Consider the following 16,780-nt stretch of genomic DNA (forward strand, 5'->3'; position numbering starts at 1 on the left):
CTATATTGCCAGTCATCAAAACCTGGTTTCATCAACTGCTGAAACAGAGTCAGTTATTAGGAAACCACACTCCAGACGACAAAGCAACACCTCTACCTCAAAAGGGTATGCGAACAGCAGGGTGTCCCTACAGCCCGACAAATAAAAGCAGGTGGGGTTCTGATGCCTTGGCTGTGCAAGTCCCCATAACACGCTTGGGAACTGGTGATCAGGACAAGCCCCGCAATGCGCAGGTTGAGATTGAGAGTGGTGGCAATAGTATGGTATTCTGGCTTGAAACAGCTTGGCACCAGGTCTCCCTCATTAGCAGAAGTTCCACACAAGAATATAACCTGTAATAGTCTATACCCCACTCTGTATGAGTTTTGTTTCGTCTTGCCTCTCTCTCCCAATAGCACAAGACCAGGTATTCAGTAGAGAACAGCACAATTACAGCTAAGTATATGGCTTATGGCTCTGAGGGTGTTACCTATGCACAACAGAAAACCCCAGCTTCTGAAGTATGTCCTAGCATTTTGAAGAATGTGTCTGAAAAGTTGATGACAGAGCAGAAATGCCTTGCAGTCCAATTTCTAAAGTATTCAGCAGAGCTGGCTGGCTCCCCTGCAAGGCTGTGCTGCGGCAGCGACCTAAGAGAAGAGCGCCGAGGAAAGCAGCAGGGGCCTCCTAAAACCCTCCCGCTCAGCCTGGAAAATTACAGCTGCCCCAGAGTAAGGGGGAGGCTATAGCACAGGTCCCTGGGGGGAGGTGAAAAGATTAGTCACGGGCACTTTGGTAGAGCCCAATGCTTCCAGTCGGTCTGTGGGCCACGTCCCAGCAGAGCCAGCACATCCCGGCACGACCCCTCATGGAGGATGAATTGCGAGCCGATACTCCCCGGCTCTCATCGGCAGTGCCTCGAAGCATCCCCACACACTGCGGGGGTCTGAAGGTGTTTCTTCACCCGCTTCCCTGCCACTATGCACTGCCAGCAGGGGCTCAGCTACACCAGCTGTGATACAGGCTGTTTATACCTACTTGAGGTTTCATGATGTTAATAGTTTGGATTTAAGTAAACTTTGTGACATATTTAACTTTGGGCTTTTTGCTGCTAAATGGGACAAGGCCTGTTCTCTCAACTTCTAATGCCAAAGCCAGCGCCCAGCATCGCTCTTGGGAATTCTGGTTCTGAAGACCTTTGATTGTCCACAAGGCTATTTTCGTAAGTATATCCTTGAGAACTATTTTAAAAAAATAATCCCTTATTTTGTACTTGCCCTTATACCAGACAGGATTCCTTAGTGACAGAGTCTGAGATCCTGCACTGATGTGCGCTACAGAAAATGATACCGATACTAGGGGTCACATGCTCTGTTGAGAAATGAAGAAATCAAGATCTAAATGTGCCAGAGATAAATACAGAGAAGTGAGACTGCAATTTGTGACAATTTCACTAGACAAAACTGAGGTTTATTGCATCAAACATGCCTGCAGATACTCAGGGTGTTTTCCTCCCCATACAGTCACATCACAGTGATGCTCCAAAACTTTAGAAGAAAGACATCAAGGGCACTGGAGCGTTAAAGCAGAAGAGTGACCCTGCCTTCAGGATGCTGATTTCCAAAAATAACCAGCAGTGCCTACCAGAGAATAGAAGGAGCACCTCCAGAAGCATAATGGAAAACATCCCAGAGGAAAGCCTGGGGAAATGCTGTCCTGACCTTGCCTGGAACAACCCTGCTCCACCACTCTCTTCTCAGCACTGATCCCCACAGCAACCTTACATCAAGTGCAGGACCAGGGTTGCATCTACCAGCCATGTGCGTCTCTCTGATGCCTAGCTAAGCAGTGGCAGAGGGACACCTCCTTACCTCTATATAAAGGGAAGAAAATTATATATATATATATAAATATATAACTTTCCTTCTTGTAGGGTTTTTCCATTCTATTTTCATTTGCTTCTGTCCATACCTCACAATGGATGGCTTGGAGCAAAGGTCTTGGAAGCTGTAAATGCTGTGGCATTACCTACCATGTGCTATCATTACTATGGTTTAATGCCTCAGTCTCATTTATTAGTGAGCAGACAGTAAACAAACATATCTGTGAGAAGAATAAAAGCTTTCAGTCTAAGCAAAAAAGAGCGTATACCAATCTTACTGTAAACAACTACAAACTCCATTATTCCTCTTAAGAGGAAACTTTCTTGGGGAACTTTAAAAGTAACACAAACCAGAAGACAACAATGACAGTTCTTTCCCTTGGAAGCACAAAACCCCTCAGTGTTCTCATTTAAGTACTGCACATGATGACATCCAACTGGGTTTTACCCTGCAATTCACTCGCATTATCAGGGACATTCTGCTAAACAACTGGCACATTTTAAGATGAATAAAGAAGGAACTTGTCCAGTCATCTCAAGCTGTTTGTCAGTTATGGAACACTTAATTTTCTAGTTCCCTATAGCAGCTCAAGTTAATTTGTCTTCCTCTTGACTCCAGTCAGCATGCACACTTCTTTTAAGGACGCGCAAATGAAAAAAAGAAAAAGCTGTAATAAAACTTGGAGACACTCATCCTGCAGAGAGCTGCTAGGAAGAGGATAACCAGTAAATGAGGAAATAAATATTGCTGTGATTCCACTTATGGGGACAAGTAAGTATAAGTACACAGCAACTCTTCAGAGTAAGATGCTTCAATGCAAAAAACATCATCTCATCTGAAAATGAAACTAAACAAGACAAGAACACGAGTTGTTCATTTGCACCCAAGGGACACTAGTCAATTCAATTAAGAATGATGTATTTAAAGCTGTGCCATGAAGCAAGTTTTATGTCCCTCCCTAAGCCACCTATTCAGATCAAATGCAGAACTTCTATTTGAAAGTACAGTAGAAAGGTCCAAGGGAAAATTATTTCCTTGTGGTTTGTTGCTGCCTAGTATTAAAACAAAGTTTTAGTGCCGTCTGCTGCTATTTGAGACTTTTGGTTCAAGATATCACCAGAACTACTGACTGGAAAATTTGTCTGTTGAAGTAATTATCTTTCTCTTAGTTTCAGAGTGGTATTAGTCTGGGATGGCTTGAAAATGCGACCTGCAGACAGGAACAATTATATACTGGTAAATGTTGCCTCTGTGGCCTCAGATGAATAGCATTCTCTGTAAAACCGAAAGAGACATACTTGTGTATGCTCCCTTACCACCGCACAGCTATCATTTCATTTTTCATTTCATCCCACTGGAATAGAAAATGCATTCTACTGGGCATTGGTCAAATGCATTCCCTATCTCAAAGGTCTCAAAATGAAAGACAAGATATACGACCATATGAAAAATGGTCACATGAACCAAATGGTTCATGAAGGAGCATCTGACCAAACAGAGATACATAGACAGATATCGATAGATTGAGTCACGCAAACTCACTTGTTAGATGCATGAACATGTAGTTTGTTTACTTACAACACACGCAACACACACCATCCTTTATGGCTTACATTTAATACTTCCTTTAAAAACTCTTTTCAGTAGCTTTGAACATGAAAGTAAGAGTGGAAAATTGTCTGTTTTGCATTTCTGTGCCAGAACCGTGCCCTGCCCTGCTCCCCTCCTTTTGAAAATATATTAGGCAAAGTGGGTCAATGTTGGGTAAATCAGGATATGAAGAGAACAGTAACTAACATGATGGCCATGGAAAAATGGATGAGTTGGGGAACATTGAGGAGAGGACTGTCAAGCTTAGTACTGCATAGCTGATGCATGTTTACCAAACAGAAATCCAAACTGATCCAAAAGAGCGCCAAAATTGTATCACTGAATTACTAGCCAAGGGACATTTCATCAGGTAGGAGTTGAGGGGAAGAATAAAGTCCTTCCCTGCCTTCCCACCAGATATTCATCACCACCCACATCTTTCTATTAAAGTGCTACCTAGCTGATGCTAGTTACAAAACCTGTTACCATCCTGTTTAGGCTACTCAGAAAAGGAAGGTTCCCGATTATGCCTCTCTTACAGCTCTGGAGTGCTACATCAGCGGCTGGAGCCTGCAAGCTGCCTCTAAGCATCTCCATCTTTCCTCAGGGACCAGGGTAATTTGAGGGCTGTGATAAGGTCCCACCATTTTCAGAGCCTGCCAGTGAGGTGAGCTAATGAGGCACAGTCTGCTGTTCCCAGCAGAAATAGCAGAGACACCACTGATCTAGGGCAGCAGCTCTCAAACTTAACTGTTCACATAATTCCTTTTTAAAAATAAAAAGGAAGAAAAAAGGAAAGAAAACAGAGTTAGGGTGGGGTGGGGAATTGAAGTTCAGGCAAACTCCTCTTTCACTTCTTGAAAAAGGGGCCAGGGCACAGCTCTAAGCCACTGGGTGCACAGACTGGTCTGAAGGGTCACTGTTACCAGCTGGAACTCATTTTACCTTCATTCCCAAGAACACATATTTCAAGGATTGTATTTTGCAGATTTGGTAACACTGCATTTACTCCTTCAGTCTCTCTTGCCTATAGGTATCTTTAAACCAGCAGAAGAAAAACAAGACCAAAAAAATATTTGATAAAGCAGAGTCTGGACCAGAAAATTCATTACATAGATTATGACTGAATACTCAGAACTACAGGAGATTTAAGTTTTATATAACCTCAAGGTTCAGTGGGAAGAAACTCACATCACCAGCCAAACCCAGCGGTGTGCTGAGCCAGTGTTATGAACCTGGGGGCAGGGTCTGGACCTGCCAGCCTTGGGCTGCCCACACCAACACGCTCTCCTGTGTGCTGCAGGCTTCTGCCCTTGCCAAGAAATCCCAAGCTCTCAGCTGTACACGTGCCCCACTGTAAAGATGCCTTTTTTAATGTTCAAGACAGTTTGTTTCAGCCAGCCAGATCATGGAGCATGGCTGATCTGGGACACATTCACAAGTACTCACACTTGTCTTGCTTCCACTGCAGCCAGGCATAGCACCCATACCTATCTTCCAGGCAAAGCTGCCCAGACAATTCAGCTTTATGTAGCTGGCAGGCTCAGCTGTTACAGGGCATTACTCCAGCGTGAGCTCTCTTGCAATGCACATGTGCAATCGGACAACTGGTCATGGTGACAATAAAATAACATCATTCTATCCAATTTCTATGACTTAAAGGATTTCCCAACTTTCCATGCCTGCTGATGCCCTCTTAGTATTTAGATACCCGTGTCAAGTGAGTTACAAAACTGATCTGTTATTGTGGTGAATAAGTGATGGACAGATCTGCTGAATGATGCAAGGCTCCAATGACTTTTAGTTATGCTTATGTAACTCCATAGTTTCACAGCTGCTAATAATTAGCAGATGACCTGCATAAGTGGTAGACAAAAAAAAAGGGAAAGAAGAATCCTGCTTCATCACTTCAAAAACAAGCTACCAAAACAAGAGTAATGATTTTTTTTTAATCTGCCATGATTTTCTTTTTCTCCTCTCAACAGAATTCAAACAAACACAGCATAACGAATTCAGCATAACTTATAACTGAAGAGCTGAATGGTGCCTTGTTCGTAGCATTTGGATTTGAAACACAGATGTAGTTAACTCACAGCTTAACTCCTTCCATGGTACTCTTTTAAAATGCTGATCTGTGTTCTTCTCAGCTTCCAGATTTTAAAAAGTTTTCTTCAAGTGATTTTTTTTTTCTTTTTTAAACAAAGAGAGATTCAAACTTGGATTCAGTGTAGAGCTTCCTCTGCTCTTTTCCTTGCTTAAAAATAAGCGATTAATTGTTATGCAGCAAACTGGGAATAACATCACTTTCTAAAAATTTCCTTTGCAGCTCTTGTCTATTTCACCAAATTCTTTTCCAGATCTGATGTTCTCAGTGCTTCCTGAAAAAGTCAATGTAATAAACTGGTCTTTAGTACTAAAAACCCTATGAATATGACAGATGAAGCAAAAAAAATGAAAATTATCTTTCAGAAGGTAAAAGCAGTCTCTGTTGCTGAGTGATCTGAAAGTAGTCCAAGTAGGAAGAGGGGATGATTTTACATTTAAAGACAACATCTTTTAACTACTAAGGCACTAGTCTGTCAGTCAGGAGATTTATGATCCTCTGCGGTACTATTACTGACCTGCTGCTGTGAAACTTCAAGGCAAAGCCACTTCCCTACACTATGCTCCTCTCTGTGCTCCAATGTTTGAAGTCTTTATTCAGACTTCTCAAGGCCATTTTGGGATGATTTGAGACCACTGTTATTCCCAGATGTTCTGGGGACAGACAAAAGCAACCATGCTTATCTAGTAATGCAAAAAACACAGCACACAGCCAGCTGGAAGGAACCGCTGGATCTCATCTAGTTCAGAGCAGGGGTAATCTGACTTAAAGCAGGTTGTTTGGGCCTTATTCAGTCCAGTTTTTAGACCATCTGCAAGGACAGAGACTCCACAATCTCGCTGGACAACCAGTTTTAGTGGTTAGGCACCCTCACCACCAAGGGCCTTACTGGCAATTTTCATAGGAAGCAGTGCAAGGAGCTGAGGAATGAGATTTCTTCTTAGGGCTCACTTCTGCTCCTGTTAAGTCAGGGTCCAGGAAAATTCAGAACAAACCCTGCTCTACGCCACCTGGTCTTCATGGCCTGAGGATTTCAGCACTCAAGCACAGCATTCACCAAAAATATTAGAGAGGGAGGAAGAGGGAATCACCCCACTTCCTGAAGTTATCAGGAGAGAAACATGCACAAGCTATTTTGGGCTCGCTGAATTGAAGCTGCTAAGAGCATTTACTTTAACCTCTGTATTACTTCCCTTTAAAGAATATGCTGTAGTTTTTTTTCAGCAGGAGATATGTACTCAAGTTTCTCAGACAAGAAGGAGAGCCCCCACATGAAAACATGCACTGGATGATAGGAGGGCCCTTCACGTGGACTTTGTCCCGGTTCGGAAATGGCAGGAGCTACACACATACACACACTGAAGAAAATAAAGACGAAGGGTGCCACACGAACAGCTGAAATCTTAAGAACTTTTGCTTCTGCAACGTTAGTAGTTAAAGTTACAGAACTATACATTTTAGCCTCAAAGTGTACTTACGTGTAATTGGAACCAAATGTAGAACACCACCACCGAGGTTACAGCAGAGTTAAGTGTTACAAAACAGACTCTCAAACTACTCCTTGCGCCTCCCGTTTATCTCCTTCCAGGAACAAGGAAAAACTTTCTATTCTGAACTCTTTTGATCTTTCAGATTTAGATGAAACTGCTCCCTCGCCACTTGCATCTCCAGCCTTAGAGACACTCACCACTGATCTTTGTGAACAGAGTTGGACGAGGCCCAAGGACAGCTGCACTTTCAGACTTGTGTGCCTGCAAAGCTGAAGAGTGGCGGCAGTATCTTTCGGAGCCTTAGTATTCAGGGTTATTTCCACTGAAAAAATTATCTTTTCACAATTCAGATTTCACAACTCGGCAGCGGTGGCGTAGTGCCTGCAGCGAATCGCCACAGAGCACTAATGTAGTAAACAGTTCATAGATTTTCTTCCCCTTCAGATACACATACATGTAGCTGGCGTTACATGAGAGCACTACACTGCCATCACATTGGTCACCACAAGTATCCAAAATATTTTAAACAAAACCTATTAAAGCATGATTCTAGACATCTTTAATACATTTAGGTTTTAGTAATCCCTTTCTGGGCTATTTGCCAACTAACAGTTCAACAGTTGTTATTGAATAACAGGCAGATTTTTCACATACATCTTTGAATTAAGGAGCTAAACAAGTAGGTGTCAACTGCACGCCCAACAGCACGCAGAACAAACAGCTGCCTGGAGGACTTGTGGCCACATCCAGTACTCTCATCTTTGGTACTACCAAGATCTCTTCTACCAACCCAAAACTTAACTACCTCCCCACATAAAGAACGCTCTGACCACCCTTACTCAAGCACAGCTAGCACCATGGATTTTGAACAGAGATACTCAGAGCCCCTTTTTGTAACGGATCCAACAGACCAAGTGTTAGAGTGCACCACATGAAGAAAAGGAGAAAGTGTCCGCATTAGAGCCAAGAATAAGAGAAGTCAGTAGAAAACACAAAAGCATTTAATTAGATTTTCATTTTGATAACACTTCATTGTTGTGAAGAAGCCACAATTAAGACATGTTCACCTTGGCAAAAGCATAAACTTAAGGAAATCCTCCCCTCTCCATTGCATCACTGTATCTTAAGGTTTCTACACGCAAGTCCATTATGCAGATGGACATTCAGTATAGTTAAAAGTACAGAACATTTCTAAAGACTGCTGCATAACAACTTTTTACTAAACTGTATATATACACCAAGAATAATACATGTGCCTCCAAAGGAAACCTGTGAATTCCTGCCCTCCTGTCACACTTACCAGACACCACCAACATACACTCTTTTCTCCCTCCAAAAAAGCTTCATGTTTATACAAGCAAGGCAGAACACTAAGAGCTATTAGAACTTTGTGCACTGTAGGTAACACAGCTATACTGCAAAACTGCAGCGTGTTCTCTTCACTCTGGGTTTCTCAAAAAAACACCTCCAAATCCCCACAAAACAAATTCAGAATGGTCTAATAGTCTTGTAGCAATGCAGCCACCAAAGGCAGCCTTCCTACCTGATGCCATTCAGAGAGTAAAGTCATGCTGTGTAAAGTTTAAAAGTGTAGTTTCAATACTAAGGCAGCAGCAGAAGTTGGGACACAGCTAGAGCTTCAACTGTTTAATTCCCATTTGCTGGGGTGTGTGATCTCAAAGCAGGAGGCAGGGGAGAGGCAGCACAGGGCTTATAGAGGACTTTTGTACAGACCGAGGGAGTAGCTGCTGCTCCTCCTCCTCACTCTCCTTTTCCAGGGATTTTAAGCCCAGATTGCTAAACCTTTCAGCGATTCATTTTACAGCACAATCCCAAGGATAACTGGGAGAGGCTGAATGAGCTGCAGCACAGGGGCAGGAACAGGTGAGCAGCCATAAGAGGGGTGGGAGGGAGAGGGCTGGATACAGAAACCCCAAAAGCTGCCAAGGGCAATGCGTAGAGTAACCGCAGCCCCCACGGCACAGCCCCTGCCCCAAAGAGCTCGCACTCCAGTCAAGGCCAACCACAGGAACTGCCATGCCTCTCATTTCACATTCCTCTGAAATTTAACCAACTATGGCAATAATAATTTCACATACTACAGTGAGAACTACATGTTTGACAGGCAGATGCTAAGGACAATGTCCTGCTCAGCTTGAGCTCAGAGGGTGCTGAAGAGCCTAGAAGAGTGAGGCAGAAAGACACACATAATAGTTGATGAATGAAAAGCAATGCTTTCTGGAAGAACAGTAACAGGGACTCAAGAGATACAATTTCATACTTTTTAGATTTTTGCCCTTGTCCTAGCTCAACAGATCTTTAACAACACTGCTGTGTACATACAAAATGGTTTTCCTCTCCATTTGTAGCCTTCCTCTGTCCCCCTTGATTCTTTCTCGTACTCTCTTCCCAAATCTCCCTTTCCGCGCCTGTCCTCCCCTCACGTGCTCCGGCTGCACGGCGGGCAGAACGGCTCTCAAACAGCTGCGCTTCCCCCCGGCACGCTCCTTCCCCCCACCCACTCCAGCAGGGGGAACGTACGTGCCAGCTCAGCCCACCTGGCGCCCACAGCACCCTGAAAGGTGCACTGCCAGAGCGGGGCCCTCTGCAGCAGCACTGCCACCCCGCCTGCCTTCACCGAGGGCAGGAGGGCTCCCGAGCGGGGCACGCCACGGTACCCTGCGGAGGCCAGGCCGGCTGAGAGGACCCTCTTCTTTTTCATGTGGCCTCTCGGGCCTCTGCGCTGCGCTCCCAGGCTGGGCCTGGAGGAGCTAACAGAGAGCAGAAACAGAGGGAGCGAGACATGCTGCCCATCCTCTGGAGGTCAAGACAACTAAGAACAGCTGCTTGTCACAGCCCCCTCCTTGAGGAAGCATTTCAAAAAATAAAAGAGCAACTTGAAAGTTCCTCATGGTGGGTTCCGGAACAAGCACACCCTAGTGCCATAGACAAGTGCTGTTATCACTTTTGTTTTGCATACGAGGCTGGAGCAGGGCACATGGTGGCAGACGAAGAACACCTACTCTCAGAGAAGGGTTGTGGACCTGCACTGCAGAAAGTGTTTATTAAAAGACAAAGCACAGCCATTGGAGTAGCAGAGGCAAACAAGGGGGAAAATAAGCTAAAACTTTAAGACTGTTTACTCGAGGTTACCAAACTCGACTCCTGCAAAAACCCTGTAAGAGCCAGCTCTGAGGGGACAGACCTGCTTCGGTTGCCCCCACCACAGAGCCTAACTACAAGGTTCACCTCAACATTTGCTGCAGGTAAAAGCAACCGAGGAAGGAAGGGTGTGACAGACACCTGCGGGAGCAAGCGGCCGCAAGGGCACCCCTCCCGGGTGCCACACGCGTGGGCGGCGGCGTGTGCCACGGCCCCAGCGCGGCCCTCCCCGCCCTGCCACGCCGGCCGGGGTGTCACAGCCGCAGCAGCGACGGGCACGGGTGCCATCAGCCACCTCCTCGGAGGCGCGGGAGAGGCACGGTCGGAGCTGCCAAGAGGGACCGGCGGCGGCGTCCGGAGGCCAGCGCCGTCCTCCGTCCCGGGCACACACCCAGCCCCAGCGAAAGCGAGGGGGAAGCAGGGAGGGATCCCGGCCCCGCCAGCGCGGCTTCGGCAGGCAGGAGGAGCGCGTCCCAGCCCGGGACAGAGCGTCTGGAAGAAAAGACAGAAAGAGAAGAGAGGCGCGAAGCGAGACGGCTCCCGGGGCGGGGGCTGCCGCCGCCCCGCCGCCCGCCCGACCTGTGCCGGCAGGGCGCTCGCCCGCGGGGCCGGGGGGTGCCGAGCCGCCCCAGCGCGGCCGCCGGGGGCCCTGCCCGGCCCGCACAGCCCCCCCCGCCCCGAGCGGGCAGCGAAGCCCAGTCCGCGCCCCATCGCCCCCGGGCGCCGGAGCCCCGCGCCCCCCTTACCGCGCTCCGGGCGGGCTACGCGGCGGGAGGGGACGGCAGCTGCCCCCGGCGCTCCAGCCGCTGCGGCGGCCGGGACATGTTGGGCCGGGCGGCTATTTATAGCGGCAGGAAGCGGCGCGGCGCGGCTCTGGGGCGCCGCTCCCCCGCCGCCCGCGCCGCCGCACATGCCCCGGGCCCGCAGCGCGGGGGGGCGGGCGGCCCGGGGGGGTCCCGGTGGGCGTTCGCCCGCCCCGCCGCCGTTGCCCCCGGCTGGCAGGCTTGGCTCGGCCCGAGCGGGGCTTTTCCGCCGGGTGATCCTTCCCGGGCGGCCTGGGGGTGCGGGTGAGGGCCGTGCCCCCCGCCGCGACCTGCGGCCCTTCTGTCCCGGGTGTGCGCTGGCAGCTAAACCCAGCTGGAGTTAGCGGGATAACTGCGTTACAGGGAAGGGGTTTCAGGTCCCCGAGTGCTAGCACCTGGACCGCCTGAGCTGCCAACGTTGGCAGCGCTTCCAGGGGTTCACCCTGCCGAGACCCCACGGGTCGCCCGGCAGTGCCCGTTGCCCGTGCAGCCAGCCCTGCTGTCCGCAGCCTCTCGGCCGCTGTTGCACCCACTGCAGGGAGCGTCGGGGCAGGGAGGTGCCGGGTGCTCCCTGCGCCTGCTGGGCCCTTGCCTCGGCCTTCTGGGGCGGCCGCAGCCCCCACAGGCCATGCAGCAGGGTCCCCTCGCACCCCAGCTCCCGGAGCCCTGCTGGTCCGCAAAGCTCTCGTCGTTTTCCCTACCTGCCTCCCATGGCCTCGATAGCAGCCGGCAGGGGAGGGGTAGTGGAGCTTGGGGAATGGCAAGGCAGCAGGCAGACACACGCGGTAGAGTACAAACGTAATTAAACAGTGGGAAAGAGGTACTTGCTTTTTCCCTTTTAAGGTTTGCAGTATGCCGAGGTGTGGGAAGGTCAATTACCCCTCTCCACATGATGCCCCAAAAGGCATTTGTGCTTCTTACCTCAATTAGCTCACGCAGAGATTGCCTTGCCAGACAAGCAATAGACTCTGCTTCCTTTTCCCTCTCAGCTTGTCTAAGTTTTCTAGAAACTTATGTTAATGTTTTTGGGTCCAGCACTGAGGTCTTGAATGAGAAAATGCCCAAAGCATCACTAATAGAGTAGCTTAGGCAGGTAGGAGCAAAGTGTGGAGGGCGAGAGCCGTGCCCCAAGTGCCCGTTTGAGCCAACACATGGATCCCACACGCTTTTGTCTCTATAGAATTTCACAAGCTGGAGGTATTTGAATGTTTTTTGTTTACTCGGTGCACGAATACAGTCCAGCCCAGCAGCTACATCACACTGTCATTTAAAATATATGAAGGTTAGGGACAGGTGTCCTGAAGAACTTAAATGTATCCTTGATTAACTTGTAGCAACATGTCCCAGCAAGGTTACTCAGTCTTGAGCTAACCTGCTACAACTTAACTTTCATGTTAAGACACAGCATTATGGTGAGACACGCTGTCCTAAGAGCAATGGCATTGCCGATTTGCCTTCAGTGTGAGGTTTCAAACCTTGCCAGGCTTTTATGTAGGTCATTTCTCTGTTTCTGTGTCATTGCATGCTTGGAGCAGTAGAAGATGGACACAAAAACAGGGACAATTTTTTTTCTCTCTCTACCCGCTTCTGACCCATGCACACAACGTAGATTAGCTTGCAAGCAAAAATTATGGAGCTCGCAAATGGAAAACTGCAGGTACCCTGTGTTTACTGTCTTTACAGACTTAGAGCTCCCTAAAGAGGGTCACAAATCCACATGAGGTTCCTAAGCACGGCATACTGCATTTGGGTCATTGGTTAGCTGAAAAGTCACGTAGAGGGAAACAGCTTCCGCTTGCCTCCGTACTGGGGGAATACCATGTGATGTATTTATTCCAGGCTCCATATGGAATAAATAGCAAACACTGATACAGATCTGCTTGGCTGTTAGAAGTTGGGAAGACATGCTGTGATGGGAGATGTGTGCTGGGATGGTGGGAAATGGTGACAGCCCTTGCTAGGAAAGAGTTCTCCCTTTATGGGGAATCCACCAAGTGACCCATGATCACTGTGCTGCAGTAGCCTACAAACTCCTTTGGACTCTTGCCTGCTGGTCAGTCTGGGCTGTCACACGGTAACAAGTGAAGTTGTCCTGCCCTTGTTGTAGATAACCCACCTATAGCCAACAGAACTCAGCAGGGCTCTTGCAATGCGTGTGGAAAAGTTTGCTTGCAGGTAGGCTGTTTTCCATAGCTCTGCCAGTCTTATATACTTTATCAAGGGGCTGAAGTATGGTTGCTTTAGAGAATCTTTTGCAAAGCAGCGCGTGGTTACCCCCTCTGCAGTTTGGATCTGATTTCCAGAAAGGGAGAAGGTATTCCAGAGCTTTGTTAGAAGTCAGCGTCTGTGCAACATTCATCTGAGAGAATCTTGGGAGACTGTACTAATTTCAGTTTTTCAGGAAAAGAAAGAGGGAGAGAGGGAATTTGCACCCAGGATCATGCCTGGGAACCTGGAGGCTGTGCTAGACTTCATCTACCACTAGTAAACATATGAAAACGAGACGCCTTGCAACTGGGTCCAAGCACAGCAACCTTCTAAAAGTATCCAAAGTTAAAAGCATTTCTGATGTGCTAAACTACCGGTGACTTTAAAGGCAACATCTTGCATGCTGCCATACCAGAAAACAAACTTTTCAGGGAGGTAATGTGCTTCCTTTCTCCAACAGCAGCACAGTGTTTATGCACTTTGTGGGTCCTGTGTTACACAGACTCTTTTGCCCCTCTGTCCCTACCCGCTGTGGTCTGCTTCAGCTGTGGAAACAGGAACTGCTGAGTCAGTGTGCTGATGAAACTCACACTGCTTTCACACATCTCTGGGGAGTTAGCCGCAGCAAAGAGGTTGGCAGCAACTTTATCCTGGAGAAAAAATGAGTACTTAAATTGTCTTACAATTGCCTGAAGCAATAATCTGATTTCTTAAAAACTCCCAGACTGAAGAACTGAGCTCCCAGGACCTGAGCGTGAGTTGCAGGTGAATGATCACACCTGGCATACACAATGTCATGATCAAGCATTTAGAGTTCAGGGAATGTCATTTTTCTGCGTGCTCTGTTGATCAGCTCAACTGTTTTACGAAGCCGAGATCCAACTGGCTGAATAGACAGAACAAGGCCATCAAGTTTAGCTCATCTGCCTAGTGAGGATGGAGAGCAGCAGCCTGTTCTGATTACAGACTCATGCAGAGGTGAAATTGCTCCCTTGGAGCTGGTACAAGGTAATGGACTTTAAAAATTCAAATAACCTCCTCAGAAGGGTCAGGTCTCCTGAACAGCACAAGTGCCAAAGGGGAAAGAGATTTTGGGGGTGACTGCATCTCTGAGAGCAAAATATCCGTGGCACAGTGGAAAGTAGCTGAAGGTCAGCTGAAGGGAGGGGAAAGGGAAAGTTCATTGCCAAATTGTTTGAAAACTGGAAAAAGAATCAGACTGAAGAAGATGGAGAAGTTCCAGAGAGCTATTCTAATAAGGACATAAACAGAGTGTTATCAACAAGCTCAAAGTGAACAAATGCAGCTTTAGTAGCAAGAAGATGGCAGTTAAAAGAGGGACAAGGTGACTACTCAGGGTACTATCACTATAAAAGCAATGCCGCCTCACCCAGAAGCCTCTGGTCTGCCTTCATTTAAATGAGGGCTGCTTACTTCAGCACTACAGTATTTGCATTTCATTAGTGTTTACACTTATTTGAGAAGTTTAACAACGACCGTGTGAGGCCTGTTTCTTGTTTTGCTTATCATGAGAGTTGTTAGTCAAAGCTCATTTTCATTTCATGATTGTTAGTCAAATTTGCCTGTTGAAGGCGATGAGGCAGCAGAGACACACTCTGGGTCGCACAAGTATCATCCAGGACCATCTCCCTGGGGCCGCTGGCGCTACTACCCCTGTACAAGAGGAAAGTTTAGTGTTAAGATCGCAGGGAGAGACTACAGTGCTGTAAATGAGAAATCATTAGACAATATGTACTTATACATTGACAGCAGATTATCTTTGACAGTGACAGCACATTTACAACCTCCAAAGCTACTATTTTAGCAGGTGTACAGATGTACTATATTAAAAGGACAGTAACACATAAGAAAAGTAGTCTGTATGTAGGTAAGGGTACTTTCTTTCAGTAGATGGATACTGGTAACAGAGGATGTTAGTGGTACGCAAGAAAAATGTGTCACAAAGGTGAGCTGGGAACAGAGAATAAAGAAGACTGTGACAGTCTGAGTGTTCAAAGCAAACAAAAAAAAAAAAGATGCAGATGAGCTGTCTTCTAAAGTGTGCTTATTGATGTTTGGAGGACCACTTGTTTGGAGGGTCAGAGTACAGTGCCCGGATTCTGCAGCCTGGGAAGGGAAGTTGTTAGCATTTATTTTTGCCTGGTGTCACATCTTTAGAGATGCGAGTAGTTCATCAAGACTCAGAGCAATAGGAAGGCAGAAGGTTTGCTGTGCCCATAAGACAGATCAAACTACCACAAATAAAAATTTTCAAATAAATAATTCCAAAACTTTTTCTGAGGAAGTGGAAGGAAAACACTGCGATGTGGTGGTTAGCTGTGTATGAGGAGAGCTGGAGCAGCAAGCAGGCAGGCACACATGTGTGCATGCATGCACCCTGGCACACAAATAAGTGGAATTTGGAGGCCAAGATCCAGATCTGCCTTGAGGAAGCTGAACGAAGATAGTGTGGATGTTCACCATGAATCTTGTTACTTGATGTTTACTTTTAATGCTAAGATGCAACCACACGCTGCTCTAAGAGGATTGTTCTGTCCATTTCAGTGCCAGTCGCAGTCTCCCAAATTAAGTCCCAGGCACTGTTATGCCGCAGCTTAGTTCATCATGAGCCAGGGAGCTGTGTGACTCCCTCCAGGGGCTGAGAGCTGAGAAGTCACACTGGAGATCAACAGAGCTGAGCAAGCACTCCATGTGTCAGCAGAGGTTTCACCCAGCATACATCCTTGGCAGTCATTTACAGGGTTAATGATCATCTAGGGAGGCAAAGATTACCATCAACTAAACCCTAAGAGCTGAGCAGAGCATTAGGAGTGATCGATTGCCCCCGACAAACTGTTTGCTCTTCTTAGGACTGCAGCTCACCAAAACGTTGTCCAGCAAACACTAGCAATAGTGGAAGTATTGCACAAGTGCCTAATTTTCCCTGCAGAGCGCTTCAAATCCCAGTCATCTGCAGGCATGACACATTCCTGCAGAGCGTTAACATAATACAATTTATTCTATTAAACTCACAGCAAATTATTTACAGCTGTTAGCAAAGTAGTCGTATTGGCTTGGACAACCAGCTGGGAGAGATGAGTGAGTAACTTGTATCAGTTGCCCCACCTCTCCTTATTTTTGAGAAAAATAGGCATCACTGCTGTATTATTGAAACACACATAGGCTTGTTGCTTATGCTGAGCGGACTAAAATCCAAAGGTCTTTGGCCAAAAGCAGCACTACTTCGTTTTAGCCACTAGAGCGCGCTGCTGCTCAACATTTGAATAAAGTTTGGGTCATGGGTGTTGCTCGGAGGAGGTGTCCTGGCGTTTTGTCGTACGTAAGTAGCACGGAGATCCACGCATTCCCTAGGAATGATCTTTGTGATGCTGTCTCCGGCTGTAATGCTCAAGATCTATTTCAGCAGGGCAGGAAACAGTTTTCAGGGAATAGAGAGAATTGTATTTAAGATGTCATACTGAGCATCCCCAAATTTGAAGCTGCCCCCAGATTAGTCATCACTCAAAATGGAGAGTGGAAACCAACCTTCCCGAAGCAGAA

General features: G+C 47.1%; 1 protein-coding gene across 1 annotated transcript in view; it reads right to left on the reverse strand.

The window, feature by feature from the left end:
* WIPF1 (WAS/WASL interacting protein family member 1) overlaps positions 1-11,087 on the reverse strand; it is a 53,739-nt gene extending 42,652 nt beyond the window's left edge. Inside the window, 1 exon segment of the mRNA XM_040603511.1 lies at positions 10,955-11,087. The gene's annotated coding sequence lies outside the window, so the exon portion shown is untranslated.
* Positions 11,088-16,780: the final 5,693 nt, after the last annotated feature.

The sequence above is a fragment of the Falco naumanni genome, chromosome 8, assembly GCF_017639655.2.
Source record: "Falco naumanni isolate bFalNau1 chromosome 8, bFalNau1.pat, whole genome shotgun sequence".
In the NCBI taxonomy this organism is placed as follows: domain Eukaryota; kingdom Metazoa; phylum Chordata; class Aves; order Falconiformes; family Falconidae; genus Falco; species Falco naumanni.